At 44.3% G+C, this 14,778-nt stretch overlaps 1 protein-coding gene across 5 annotated transcripts in view; it reads right to left on the bottom strand.

Annotated features, from left to right (window-relative positions):
• Window positions 1-14,778, bottom strand: part of apbb2b (amyloid beta (A4) precursor protein-binding, family B, member 2b) — a 67,697-nt gene extending 52,919 nt beyond the window's left edge. For 4 of the 5 annotated variants that reach the window (XM_084045695.1, XM_084045698.1, XM_084045699.1 and 1 more), the window contains exons 1-2: window positions 14,667-14,778; window positions 4,384-4,467 (exon numbers count right to left, since the gene is read on the bottom strand). The gene's annotated coding sequence lies outside the window, so the exon portion shown is untranslated. Of the gene's footprint in view, window positions 1-4,383; window positions 4,468-14,279; window positions 14,465-14,666 lie in introns of those variants that run through there. The other variant, XM_084045696.1, reaches the window with a different exon arrangement.

Raw genomic sequence — 14,778 nt, 5'->3', positions numbered from 1 at the left:
GGACACAGTGGTGTAGCCTTAATTATAAGGCCCCACTGTGGGTAAGAACCACTGGCACTACTAAAGAAAGAGACATAAACACTCACACACACACACACACACACACACACACACACACACACACACACACACACACACACACACACACACACACACACACACACACACACACACACACACACACACACACACACACACACAGAAAACACAAGGAGAAACTTTGCATATGGGGACTCAGTTGTAAACAGTTAAGGAATGTATGAGCTGAGGCTGGAAGTCGTGGAAGACAAACATGCAAAAAGACTCACTCACTAACACTCACATAGACACACAAACCAGGGGGTAGGTAATAAGAGCTAGGATGTGGCGCAATGAGACCTTTAACTTCTAACCCTTTGGTCGACCCATGCTGTCTGTGCTGTGTGTGCGTGCACGTGCGTGTGCGTGTGTGTGTGTGTGAGAGACAGGCATGGTGGGAGACTGGCTCCAGATAGAATGAAGGGAGCAGCTGCAAATCTACCATTCCACCATCTCTCTCACTTGCTCTCTCTCTGTCCCCCTCTGTGTGTGTGTGTGCGTGCGTGCGTGCGTGCATGCATGCGCGTGTGCGCGTGTGTGTGCTTACCAGAAACTATGGAAAGACAGAAGGAAAGACTGACATACTAACAGACAGACGCAGAGAATGCATTGACTTCATAAGCCAAGTGGAGAGCAGCCAAGGACATACTCTACAATTAGAAAGTCCTCTTCTTCCAAGTTCCAACCTTCTTTTCAAACTTCTCCTTTGCCATTCTAATCTTTTCTAGTCCCAATCCATTGTAATTTCTCCACGCTTTTTCCTTTTCCTGATATGTGAAAATAGCAGATCTACATGGCATCACGACGCAATTGCGAGCTTGTAGACTGGCTATTTTCAAAAAGCCGATGTACACGGGTTTAAGTGATAAAATTGATTTTGATGCTATATTTATACATTATTTGCTGCGGATCCCCTGCTGGGGGTCCCTGGACCCCACTTTGAGCGCCACTGTGTTAGAGTGTTGCTGTCTGAGCTCATTAAAACAGGAGAGGGGGTCTGGATATGCCAATAAAAAAAGACCGGTTTCTCACCACTACACCCTGATTTACAACTACTCTTCCCTTCTTCTCTTCTGAGAAGAAACCCCATCTGTTACACCCCCCCCCCCCCCCCTACCCCAAACAAAAAGACAACCACAAAAAAGTGAAAAGAGAAGCAAAACCATCACAGCTTGAAGCTGGTCGGTGGAAAACAATGTGGACGGATTCATGTGAAAGAGGCGAGGAACGCAGAGCAGCAAAGGCAAGCGGTTGTTTGTGTAACTTTTGGATTCGGACGTGAGAGTGAAAGCCAGCTGCATAATCGCGGACAATCTCTCCAGATCTTTCCATGCTTTATTTTCATTGGCTGCATCTTGAAGCCCAGGCCTCTAAAGCTGTTAGCTAGCTGCTGCCATCAGCTTCCAGGCTCCGCTAGGAAACTATTCTAACCATAGATATTTGTAATCATTAACAAGAATTAATTCATCTTGAATTCACATAGTGTATATTTCTAACTGTATAACTAATAGTCTAATATGCAAAGTCAACGATGGATTCCCAGTTCCCTGCTGAAGGTACATCCATGATATCCATGTAAGTGATTCCATAAAAGTGTGTGTGTGTGTGTGTGTGTGTGTGTGTGTGTGTGTGTGTGTGTGTGTGTGTGTGTGTGTGTGTGTGTGTGTGTGTGTGTGTGTGTGTGTGTGTGTGTGTGTGTGTGTGTGTGTGCGTGTGTGTGTGTGTGTGTGTGTGTCCTGGGCATGACATTTAAACTGCCCCGTTGTAACTACCATTGTCAATGTAGTAGATGCATTTAGAATTTCTTGTATTTTTTGAAAGATTGTTTTGGGGCCTTTTCTGCTTTTATTGATAAGACAGGAGATAGAGAAGAAACAGGGAGAGAGATGGCGAGACCATAGAGGTAAAAATAATAGAGAGGGCACCGGATATCCCCTCCCATCCACTTGCATTCAGTTGCTCACACAGCGCATGGGCCGAAATCACCCCTTCTTCCGGGTTGGAAATGTGATGGGCGAGGCCTATTTTCTGCACGTGACTTCTGTGACGCGTTTTGCGTCACAGAGGTGAGCAGCCCCGTGCACAAGCTTGTGCGCAAGCTTGTGAGTCGAGCCCATTGGTCGAAACTCGTTCATGTACAGTGGCCCCAGCCATTTTAAGCTGCAGTACCTATGAATGGCCAGCATGTCCATTGCGCTTCAATGCACCATTCTGGGTTCTGTGGGCTTGGGAGAGACACGCAGCAAAGGTCATCAGGAACGGGAGTCGAACTCGCGACACGCTGTCACGCTATATGTGGCATGCGCCTGGACCGCTAGGCCAGCGGGCGCCCTGCATTTGCAATTTCTGTGGACAATGTAGCTTGCATACAAGAAGGCACTTCTCACCGGCGGACTCTACCAACAGCCGACGCATCCTGACGGCCCCTCCCGTGAACAGCTACCGGGAAGAGAGGCAATAGACCCGGCGGCCTTCCAGCGGTATGTCCGTCTGCTGTCGGAATAGCAATGGGTGGACTTCCAAGCCCATGAGAGCAACTACAGAGAGCGCTTTAACACCAAGCAGCGGTGCGAGACTAAGAACTTTGTTTCCTCTGGTGATCCAGCCAAGGACAAACCAACGGACTGGTTGTTGGAGGGTTTTGACAACTGGTGATGCCCAAAGACGAGGCAGAAAGGCTGGCAAAGTATTGTGCTGTCTCTGCTGCCATATGTGGTGGAGCCGCCGCTACTTGGAGTGCTGAGTGACATGCGTGTTGTATCATTAGGACATATCCATGTGTTTGTGAATGTAACCTTTACTGCACCTAAAATATTTGTGTCCCTGTATGCTTTCCCTGTGTGTTGACACAAATAAATTGTTAAACTGTGTGTGTGTGTGTGTGTGTGTGTGTGTGTGTGTGTGTGTGTGTGTGTGTGTGTGTGTGTGTGTGTGTGTGTGTGTGTGTGTGTGTGTGTTTTCAACCGGTAATAAGAGGAAGGGGCAAGCTAGAGAACAATATGTCATCCTCAGATTTTGGTTCCGGCATAACAACGGAAGTGGTACAACTTTGAAGTGGCCCAGCCCTGTGTGTGCGTGTGCGTGTGCGTGTGCGTGTGCGTGTGCGTGTGCGTCTGTGTGTGTGTGTGTGTGTGTGTGTGTGTGTGTGTGTGTGTGTGTGTGTGTGTGTGAGAGAGAGGGGGGGGGTCCTCTATGCCTGTGTGATTGTATCCTTATACTGTCAATGGAAGGAAATAACAGAGACAATGTAACACTCTTTGACTGAGGCTGTAGCCTAAACATGGGTTCATATACACAAACACCACTAATACTGTACATACTGGGATGCAACTATGCATGCAACTATGCACGCACGAATGCACACACAAACACAAGGTGTGTACCTTTTGGGTATTTTTAACCCTAAAGCCTATTTTTGGCATCTAACTCCGGTGTGCAACTAATTATAAATCAGGAAGAACTACAACCCCAACTCCTAAACCTAAACTCTAAATGCTTAATCCAAAAACCTGAACCCGAATGTTGTGTGCTGAGTGCCTAATCTTTTTGAACCATCAAACAACCATTTCTCTTGTATTGGCAGGACCGGGAAAATTGACCAAATGTTTATTTCTCAAATTCTACTATATTTGTGGGGACATTTGGCCCTCATATATAGTACTAGTACAAGTACAGACAGACAGACACACCGCCATGGTTGCCAGTGGTCCATGTGAGGTCAATGTGATCCCATGACCAGACGTTGTCCTTGTAGCAGTAATGTATAGTGACTGGTGAGTGTGAAGGTCATACAGGAATAGATACCGCTCGACTAGAATTCAACATGCTCCTTCACAGCTTAAAGTACACATGAAGTCTGCCTCTGTGTGCATTTGTCCCAGTGTACTATGGAAAAGGTATAATTTCCTTCTGCCGTGGTTTTCGTAGGCGGGAGAGCAAGACATGAAGAAATGACCACAAACTAAAGGAGAGAATAGAGGAATTTTCAGGGTGTGCCAAAGAATTTCTGGTATGTCTCTATTTGGGTGGGTGGGTCACAGAGGCTGGGGCCAGGGGGGCTTTAGTCTCTTAATTACTTGACAAAAGGGCAAGCAAACAAACATACACACACATACAAGTCTGTACATGCATGCAGTATATACCTTACGGACAGAGCTAGGGCCTAAATGCTGACTACTGCTGCATGCATGTGTACATTTTTCATTTGTTGGCATTTGGCCCAAACTAGCTATGCTCTCAAAAGAAAGATACGAAACAAGGAGTAAGGCATGGAGGAGACAGAGGGGCAGGTAATGGTATAAATACCTGAATGAAAGTCTCTCTTCTCTTGGGATCAGGACACACAGACAGTCGTCTAACGGAGAAGAGGACGGGTCAGCGGAGGTTCACCTGAAAAAGAGAGAATAGATTTGAGCACTGGAATGATTATGCACTAGCATTAAACATGGGCTTATGCTCTATGGAAGAGGAAAGGGGATAGCGGTGGTGTGGCATGCACCGATTTGTCATTCATTGTTAAAAAACCCTGTTGGGATGGGAGGTATAAGAGACCTTGCAGCTAACAACGCGGTCCTAGGAGCTTTTTCTTTAACCACTGTTAATTGAGGTCCCTCAGGGGTTTGTACTTGGTCGCCTCCTTTTCTTCCCTCTACACCAAATCTCTTTGAGCAAAATAGGAAATGTACAGGATCACAGCACAACACAATGTATTGTCAGCTATTTTCGCCGAATGTTTGCCTATTTTCACTGATTGTTCACTCAAATAAAAATGTGTATGGTTCACAGGATCATAAATAATGCTGCACGCACCTAAATACCTACATGAATACTTTCCCAAGGTCAGCGCAGTACATAGGTACTCAACCAGAGGAAGCTCCACCAACTTTGTGCCTCACCTATTCAGCAGCTGTATGGGCCAAAGTTCATTCCTGTACACTGCAACAGATGCATGGAACGATCTACCCACAAGCATTAAGACCACTAGCTCTATGGCTAGCTTTAGGTCCTCCCTAAAGAGATGGCTAATTACCAGCTCGACCTGAAGTTACATTACACACACACGCACGCACGCACGCACACACCAAGCTCAACGGGACCACGATGGAAATAGGCTTTTAGCTTTCTTGTGTCTATCCTTTTGACGTTTTCCAGTGTACATTGCTTTGTTCTGTGCATAGTCATTAGTAGTCAATAAATCAATCAAACCTATTATGACGGGCCCAGAATAGGGATACTAGGGTTCATGTGGCTAATCTGTGCTGTCCATGTCCTCGTACAAACTCTGAGTCTGGACTCCTTCAGACTTCTGACTAATGAAAGGTCCTGCATTCCTGTATCTGTCTGTGCAGCCACATCAGCAGTTGGCACATGATGGCACTTTAGCTTCAGGAGTGTCCATGCTCTATTATGCTTAAAAGATACCTCATGCCTTTTATCCTATTCAGTATACTGTACTGTAGCTAGCTACTTTGTGGTATTGTTCCAATGGTTGCTGCAGGACACTGACAGTGCACAGAGTGGTAGCATGCAGTCTATATGGAGTGATGGGTGCAGTGCAGTTTTCTGTTTTGATGTGAGACGTCCCGTAATGTGTTGTTGACACTTGACACACGCCAGGAGCTCACATTCATTTGGTCATGATTGTGTCCCTAAACCGACAGGACCAACACAAAATAACAGAAAAGAAAGACAGAAATAAAGAGAGTGAAAGAGAGAAACCCAAATAAGTGGAAAAGAAACACAGGAGCCAAGAAGAGATTTCCTGGATTTGGGAAACTTGGGAGCGAGTATGGCGGTGAGACCCCTCCCCCTGTCCCAAATACCCTCTCCCTTCTGCTTCACTCTCCGTCTCTCTTTCCTGTGGGTGAGGGGAGGCGCAGCCAGCAAAGGAAAGAGTACACCATGTACACACTACACACACACACACACCCCCTAAACAAAACAGAGTTGGGGGAGGAAACTCTTGATTCAACTGTTTAACCTGCAGGCTGTAGAACACACACACGGCCTCAGACCGCAGGAGAGCAGCCAGCAATGGCTCTGTAATGAGACCACAGCTCTTTCCTGGATGCGTCACCGATGGCAACAACAGAGACACAATCCTCAGCCACCATGGGCTTTGATACACACATGCACTAAATATCTTCTCTCCCTCTCTGTCTCTCTCTTTCTCTCTCACACACACACACACACACACACACACAAAGAGTGTCAGATCATCTAATGAGAGGCCAGCAGCAGAGAGACTGGATATCCTATATTTATCTGAGATATATAGCAGGACATCCGAGAGTACAAGGAAGTCTAGACGTGAACAATATGGGCTTTACTCAAATCATTTGATTTATGCACAATTATTGTTTTGTTCTAAAGGTTTTCTGAATCACTTCTCCCAACCAGACAATTACCACCTGACCTCCTTCTGGTGATGTCAAGCTTTCTGTCTTGTGATTTTTTTCTTCTTTCTTCTTTGTTTTCTTTGTTTGTTTGTTTTTGCCAAAACTGTGCAAACCTCCTCTGTGTGCTAAACATTTGATGACATTTAATTACAGAGCCTATGGCAAGCTGTCCCTTACAGATGTCAGGGGATGGGACTGTGCTGATGTCTAATATGATCTGCACTGAAGGAAGGCTCATGGACAGAGATATCAGATATGACGAAAGAAAGGAGACGAAGTGACTTTTCAGAAAAGGAATGTCCCATCTTTGCCAAAGGGACCACAGAAACCACACAAACTATCTATTTCTCTTCAACACTTAAAACCCTCCCCTCTTGTCAAATCCTTACCCTTCTTTTTCCCTCCTCTTTCCCTCTGGAGAAGAGGAAGTTTGTGTTGTTAGCGGGGCATTTTTCTCAGACAGGACATTCATTTTGGACAGGACACATATAGCTAGCTGGCCCTGGCTGCCCATTCGTGAAGCAAACACACACACACAGCTAAAACGGCAACACCACTTGTTTTGCCAGGTCAGTGCAAAGCCAAAGGGGTAAATTCCAGCTTTGTGGCTTGTTGGGCTCATTTCTTCAATAAGAATTTTGATCAGAGATTGCAGATTGAAGCTAAGAAAACATAGTTGAATATTTAAGGATTAGGATGCCATAAAAAGGCCGGAGTGATACCACATCATACCCGACCAACAGCTGCTAAATTAATCCTCTGGCTCTCCCCCACAGGATGTGACATCATCAAGGCAAAACTCATAGGAAGGAAACCCAAACCAACACAATGACTGTAAGTCTGATTCAGCGATCCAATCACCTGTCATTCGGACCATTCATCAGACAGGAATTTCTTTCCAGTCCAAGTGAACTCCTGCATTCCCATGTTGCGCAACGGCCACCTGGTAAATATTCAGGGGGAAATTCACAAAAGGTTTGCGTGGCTTGTGTGGCAGCTAAACCTGTACACATAAGAAAAAAATAAACCATGTAATTCTCCTTTGCAAATGAGCCTCATTGCAAAAGAAACCAAATTGACAACCATAATTATGAATCCATTTAGACCTGAGGACAATTTTAAAAAACGCCTTCTAAATCCTAACCTAAGTTTTCTGAAAAGGAATCCTGTTGCCATATACATAGCAACATCTAAAATGACACGGATGTTTTCCCGGTTATAAAGGTATAACAACATATCGTATAGGCTTTCCCGGTCTTAATGGGTTAAGACGGATCCCTATTAGCTGATGCCTAAATGACAGCTAGTCTAGGTCCAAGGCAATCATATACATTAACAAAAATAGAAGAGAAAACATTATATACTCATACAGTAGATAGAGTGAAAGTTATTAGCATCTTCTTAGCATTGTGAGGTAACTGAAGCACATTTACAAGGAGTGTCACGCCCAAACTTTCCAGTGATGGCAGCAGTGATCCAGGCGAAGACATAGTCGTGACAGGCGTGCCAGCAAGCAGATAATTCGACTGTGACTTTGTGCGGACCAGATAACGTTTTTGCCTTTGTGTGCGTGCTTGCGTGCTCCCAGCGCTGAAAGGCATGAATGTTCTCATCCTATTCGGTCCCAAGTTCCCAACACATGTGTGCAGTATAAATCTACCATTAGCAGCTAGTAATAATCAGTTGGAAAGTTTTCTATCTTTAAACTACAATGGGTTTAACAGCACATTTGATGTCATAATTACACAATGTGTCATTTCTGTTATTTCTTGTATGTCAGCAGTGATAATCAATAGCAAATCTGAGACGCAATAGAGTACATGTAGCTCTCATCAACAACCAAATCATTGAAGTCATATTAGCCAATACAGAAGACTATTTCCAGAACTGGTGATTATGCTCTACTAGTCTGTGTCAGGTCCCCGCACTTGAAGAAGGCACTATCTCTGAAACCCCAGTGTTCAGTGAACAACAAATGACAATATGGTGTTTCCACAAAATGACGGCAGGCAGAAAGATACGTGAGGAGTCAAGGAGGCAGTGTCTGAGAGTCAGTCCTCATTTTTACATTGTATGGCTAAATCCTTGAACTCACTGGGCTCACTGGGCCAATTAGAGTGGCACCTGTCTGTAGCCATGGTCTTTACAAGGTCTTTCATCACATTTCATCTCTCACTCTGTGTGTGTGTGTGTGTGTGTGTGTGTGTGTGTGTGTGTGTGTGTGTGTGTGTGTGTGTGTGTGTGTGTGTGTGTGTGTGTGTGTGTGTGTGTGTGTGTGTGTGTGTGTGATCAAAATGTGAGGCATAATTCCCTTATGCAGCTGAACAGAGCAAGATAGGGTGCATGTATGAGTGTGCAGCGATGTGGAAACGACAGCATCAGCAGCAGAAATATAATATATTGTTTATATTATAAACAAAAGGAAAAATGTGTGTGTTTGTGTGTGTGTGTGTGTGTGTGTGTGTGTGTGTGTGTGTGTGTGTGTGTGTGTGTGTGTGTGTGTGTGTGTGTGTGTGTGTGTGTGTGTGTGTGTGTGTGCGCTTGTGAGTGCGCATGTGTGTGCGTGCGTGCGTGCGTGCGTGCGTGCGTGCGTGCGTGCGTGCGTGCGTGCGTGCGTGTGTATGCATGCATGCACGTGCGTGTGCGTGTGCGTGCATGCACGCGTGCTGTCTTGTGTTATTTTAAAGTGAGAGAGACTGCTCCACACCCTACTCCTTTCCACAGGTAATTTGTATATGAGGAATATCATGCATACTGATGACCCAATCACAAGACCACTGACAGCAAGGAGACAGAATCTCAATGAGACCTGCCAGGATGTGACAGAATACATAACCTACACAACACACACATAAAAAGGCCAAGGAAAATTAACAAAGAGGAGGACGAGAGTAACAACTCAGTGGGACAGACAGACAGAAATGGAGGGAGAGAGAGAGACAGGGAGAGAAAGAGAGAGAGTGATAGAGAAAGAGAGTGACAGAAAGAGAGAGGCCCTATCATTCAGTCTCACACCCTACACAGGATGAACGGGGCCTCAGTGCTCCTTCACTGTCCAAACACACCTCACGGCTGTCTGCTCACTGCAACAACAATACAGCACGCACACACACACACACACAACACACACGCACACCATAGCCTGATGACGGGACAATAACCCTATTGAGGGGCATTGACGGGGGCCCGAGAGAGAAAGTGAGGAGAAAGAGAACAAGATTGACAAAAGGTCACACATGAGCACTCCATGGCCTCCCACACACACTGAGCATCGTCATTATCTTGTCATAATGTTTGCCAATATGACCTGATTAATCAAAATAATATATCTAGCACTAATGCGGCATTCATCCATTGAATGTGGAGTCTACAGTAAAATACTGACGTTTTACTCAGTACTAAGGGGTGGTCTGGCTCTGATCATGATTGTTGTGGCCAATGCAGATAAAAGGAATATGAGAATGTTTACTCTTTGCTCCCAAAGTATCTGGACTGGCTATCTCTTCGTAAAATGGTCTTACCCATATCATTGTACCAACATGAGGACACTGTCTTTGACACTTGAGATTTGATCCAAGACGCGTGTCGCTCGCCGAAAATAGCTGACCTACAAGCTGACAACACGTCGTATCCGCAACGTGTTGTGAGCTTGTAGATTGGCTATATTCGTCGCACAACAAGGTATGAATCAGGCTTAAGGTTGCCCATTATTACACTCATTGAACATTTGAATAGGGCCTCCTAATATTAATGATTATAATATATATCAGTTAATAATAATTGCTTCAGTATACACTACAGTGTATAGTGATACATTTTAAACTCGGTAACCTTTCTTTCAAATAAAACAAGAAATCATAAAAGATTTTGTGATTGGGTCATTTGGCTGATCGAGTAATTTGAAGAGAAAATCGACTGATTTATATCAGTGGCCACTGGCCGATAAATCGGAGCAGCCCTATTACTCATTACTCAACATTTTACTGTAAACATAAGTATGCATGTGCGGGCACACAGACAGGCAACTTGTTTGCTCAAGGGTGGGCCAGTGGTATTGTTTCACTGGGGAAGCAGCGTGATGATAACGGAGATCTCCCACACTTATCTGATTGTTCACACACACACAAATGCATTACTGTTTTTTGTCCTCCTCAGCTGTTGTGCACAAACTCTATATACACAAACAGACCTGCATATGCTGCATACAGGGAACTTAAGGTGATGGTTTGGCAACTTTCCACCCCCCACCCCGCTCTCCACACACACACACACACACACACACACACACACACACACACACACACACACACACACACACACACACACACACACACACACACACACACACACACACACACACACACACACACACACACACACACACACACACACAGTCTGGACAACAGGGGCATGTAACATCCTTTTGGGAGATATTGACTACAGTACAGATAACTAACTTTGGTATGTTATGTAGTGTTATTTTGGGGTATCTATCTATCTGACATGCTTGTAGATTCACACAGTGACAGTCATATAGAGTACATCACTGCACTGCTTGTGACAAGTGTCTGCTTGCACTCAATGTGTCATGTGTCCATGACAAGTGTGTCTGGGTCTTTGTGTGTATTCAGGATGCATATCAATTCTAAGAGACTGTTCAAAGCAGCTCCCTAAACCTGGAAGGGGCAATGTTGCGAGTTTGCAGCTCTGCAAAATCAAAGAGCTTTTATAACACCAAAGCAAAACAAACACACACACAATAAACACACACACAAGAACAGTCTGCAGTACTTGGCCAAAAAACTTGGCCCATAAATGTCCGAGTCACTTTTTCCACAGTCAGCAACTCCTGATGTTGAATAGAAACGCTAGACTGAGAGAGAGAGAGAGAGAGGTGGGGGATTGGTGGAGGGGGAAATACAGTAAATGGAGAGAGAGATGGAGGGTAGGAGGGATGAGAGGAGAGGCAACGGGGTCAGAATATAAACCAACTTAACAACCAAAGAGCCCACTGCAATTAGCAATGACATCATGCTCATACTCAGCAGGCGCACACATTCATTCACGTACACAAAGTCACGCATGCATCACGGCATGCACACACTCATGAGCACATGCACACAAGCACACACCCCTATAGGGCTGCAACTATCAATTATTTTCTATCGATGATGTTTTTAATTAATCAAATAATCACACAAGCACATTCTTAAATTTCTCATGGAATTGTTTTTATATTAACGTGTTTTTTTATATTTTTCATAATTATATAATAAATAATAATGTATTAATAATTATATATAAATATAATAAATCGATTGATACGATTAACCACTTAAGCCCCATTTTATACTACTTTGTGTGTGTGTCACACACAAATAGCAAAAATTGCCGATCTCCAATTTTGAAAGTGTTTGCCTATGCGACATTTTTTTCCCCCAACTTGATTAAATCTATTACTTTGATTAGCTGTTGCACCCCTAAACACACACTGTGGGGCCAAGAAGAGAGACACCCAGAAAACAGGGGAAAGGAATAGAAGGAGAGGCAGGTGTGAGGGGAAGGGAAAGAGCAAAGGAACAACAGAGAGAATGACAGTGCACCATTTCAACCACGCTGTCCCAGTGACACATTCCGTCTTGTGGGGGTGGCACTAATGAAGTCCTGAAACCAATGCCACAGCATAAAGCTTATGGAGAGTAGCCACCGCAACCACTGTTTGGAGTTGTAAGTCGTGGATGCTGGGTCTTTTAAAACACAGGAATGTGTTTCAAAGAGATAGCGGCCAACGAAGCGAGACCACACATTGAGACATTAACAAGGCTTTCATTCATGTCGTACTGTTGTGCTGTGTGTCATGATTACTTCACAAACACATTCTGTAAATAACATACATGTCACATGCGATGGAAAGAGTACACTGGAGAGCTTAAGTGTGTTGCTAAGGGAGTACACACAAGAGAGTGTGAGAGAGAGAGAGAGAGAGAGAGAGAGAGAGAGAGAGAGAGAGAGAGAGAGATGAGAAAGAGAGAGAGAGAGAGATAGGGAAATGTTATTGGTACACACACACCAGAAACAGCAATTATGTCCTTGGTAATGGTGTTATTGTCAACAACTTCAGAGCAGAATTGCCTCTCCCAAAAGAGAGGCAGACAAATTGGATATGCTCCGTCATAAGCTGTTAAACTCTAAAATCAAAGTAAGGAAGGCACTAGACACCCCTCTCATCCCTCCCTCACACAGATGCAATGCAAGTAATTGTGAATGCCTAACTGATAATGATCTAAATTCCCCACCAGTCCACAACACAGGAAGGTTCTTCACGTTGGTTTTCTCTATTTTCTCCATTCCTTAAATCAAGAAACATAAACAGGCAATTAAGTGGCTCCATGTTTGTATAAAACAACCAAGCCTATTATCTCAGACTCACAGGCTTTGCAGAACATGACCTTGGTTGGCTGGAAACAATTAAGTAACAGGGTCCAGCCAGCACCAAGCACCAGTTCAAGTTGTAGGATATTGTCTACACAGCTAGCCTACACAGTATGTGCACAACCCAAGGTACAGTAATACTCTGCTGTATGCATGTTTGTTTCACAATGAACTGCATTCTTGATTCAACTCCAGCTCCACATTGAGAGGTGGGACAACACAGGGCTAGATTGAGGTTGCAGCTGTGAATGAGAACCAGAAAGATGCAATGACAAAGTTGGCTAGCCTAGATTCCCTGGAACTGGATGCTCTCTTTCACATAGTCTACATGTAACTGTTACTATTACCCCACCCCTCTATGGGCAGCTATGCTTAGGAGCTACAACATGGTGGGTTTCATCAATTGAAACAAACGTGTATAAATGAGTTATGTAGGTAATATTAACCGGTCGTCAACCAGATCCTATCTTAGTATTATGTCTACCCCTGGATGACAGGATGGGCCCATTCTAAATCAACCAGATACTTGAGAAAGGAAAACAACACAGCTAGGATTCCACTAGCAGGCCTTTACAATTCATCAATGAATACGTTTAGAGAGCAAAGTATCTGTCCGTCTCGCAAGGTTTTCCACCAATCACCTCATATAGGCCTATGCTATGACATTTACTTAAAAATCGAAGCGTGCATTAACCTTTTAACAGCAGCACGGGACTGGACAGCCAGCCTGCCAGTGGCGTTCAATGTTGCCAGATTTTGTGAGAGAAATAAGCAACCGGGTCTAGGAAAACAAGCCCAAAGAAGCTACTAGGCCACATGAGCACTTTAAACCTATATACTATATATACAAGCTTGCGACGCGTTGTTAGCTTGTAGATCTGCTATTTTCAAAAACATCTTGAAATAAAATGTGGAATATTAGGAAACGTTTTGAACACAAATAGGCTACATATCCATTAGAGTGGTCCATGATGACATGAAAACATTTGAGAACCACTGTTTTAAATAATTACAAAATTTGGAAGCAAGCCCAAATAAGCAACCATACAAGCCCCAAAAAACACAACCACCAATATTTACTAGCAAGCAACTTTATAAAAAAAGAAGCCCAAAGTATATGTTTCGATGAATTGAGTACAAAGGAGAAGGACCCCAATAGAAACAAGCCAAAGTGCTTTCTTGGGTTTAAAATCCTCTTAACAGACATTGTATTGAACTGTACTTCCCCGTGCTTGTCTTTGCAAAACTAATAAAGTATTCAATCAATCAATCAATCAATCAATCACGTCGCTTATAATAAGCAGACTTGGCAACACTGGTGGCGTTGGCTAGTCGCTACACAAGCAGCGCTAGTTCTGTCTGCAACGTTACCTGATGTATTCCTGCAATCACGACGACATCTACACACAGGGCTGAGGCCAGCAAACACACAGGACATTAACCAAACCAAACGAATCTCGGGTCCGCTACATTCCTGTAAAGGAAAACATGGCATGTGTCGCAGCAGCAGCGCCGCTTCTGCTCCTTTACAACAGCGGCGACAGACAGAGAGAGACACACAGGGAGAGAGGGGGAGAGAGAGAGAGGGAGAGAGAGAGAGAGGAGGGGGGCACTGCGTCGCCCTCCCTCCTCAACGATATGAAAAGTTAACTCAGTCACGTCTTATTTTTTTTCAGTCCTGGGAATAAAATGACAGCCGCAGCTTCCTTTTTAATACGGTCCGTGAAATAAGCATAAATACACACAGCACTCACTCACCTCCACTGTGTTCACCACGTCCTCGAAGCGCTTCAGTTTATTTTTTTATGTTCCTCCTTCCCCCCCTTGTCTCTCTCTTCTCTCCGCTGGTTTCTTCTCCTCTATCTTCTCT

The sequence above is a fragment of the Gymnoscopelus microlampas genome, assembly GCF_963454915.1.
Source record: "Gymnoscopelus microlampas genome assembly, chromosome: 2".
Taxonomy (NCBI): domain Eukaryota; kingdom Metazoa; phylum Chordata; class Actinopteri; order Myctophiformes; family Myctophidae; genus Gymnoscopelus; species Gymnoscopelus microlampas.
This window is presented reverse-complemented; position numbering and strand designations above follow the sequence as displayed.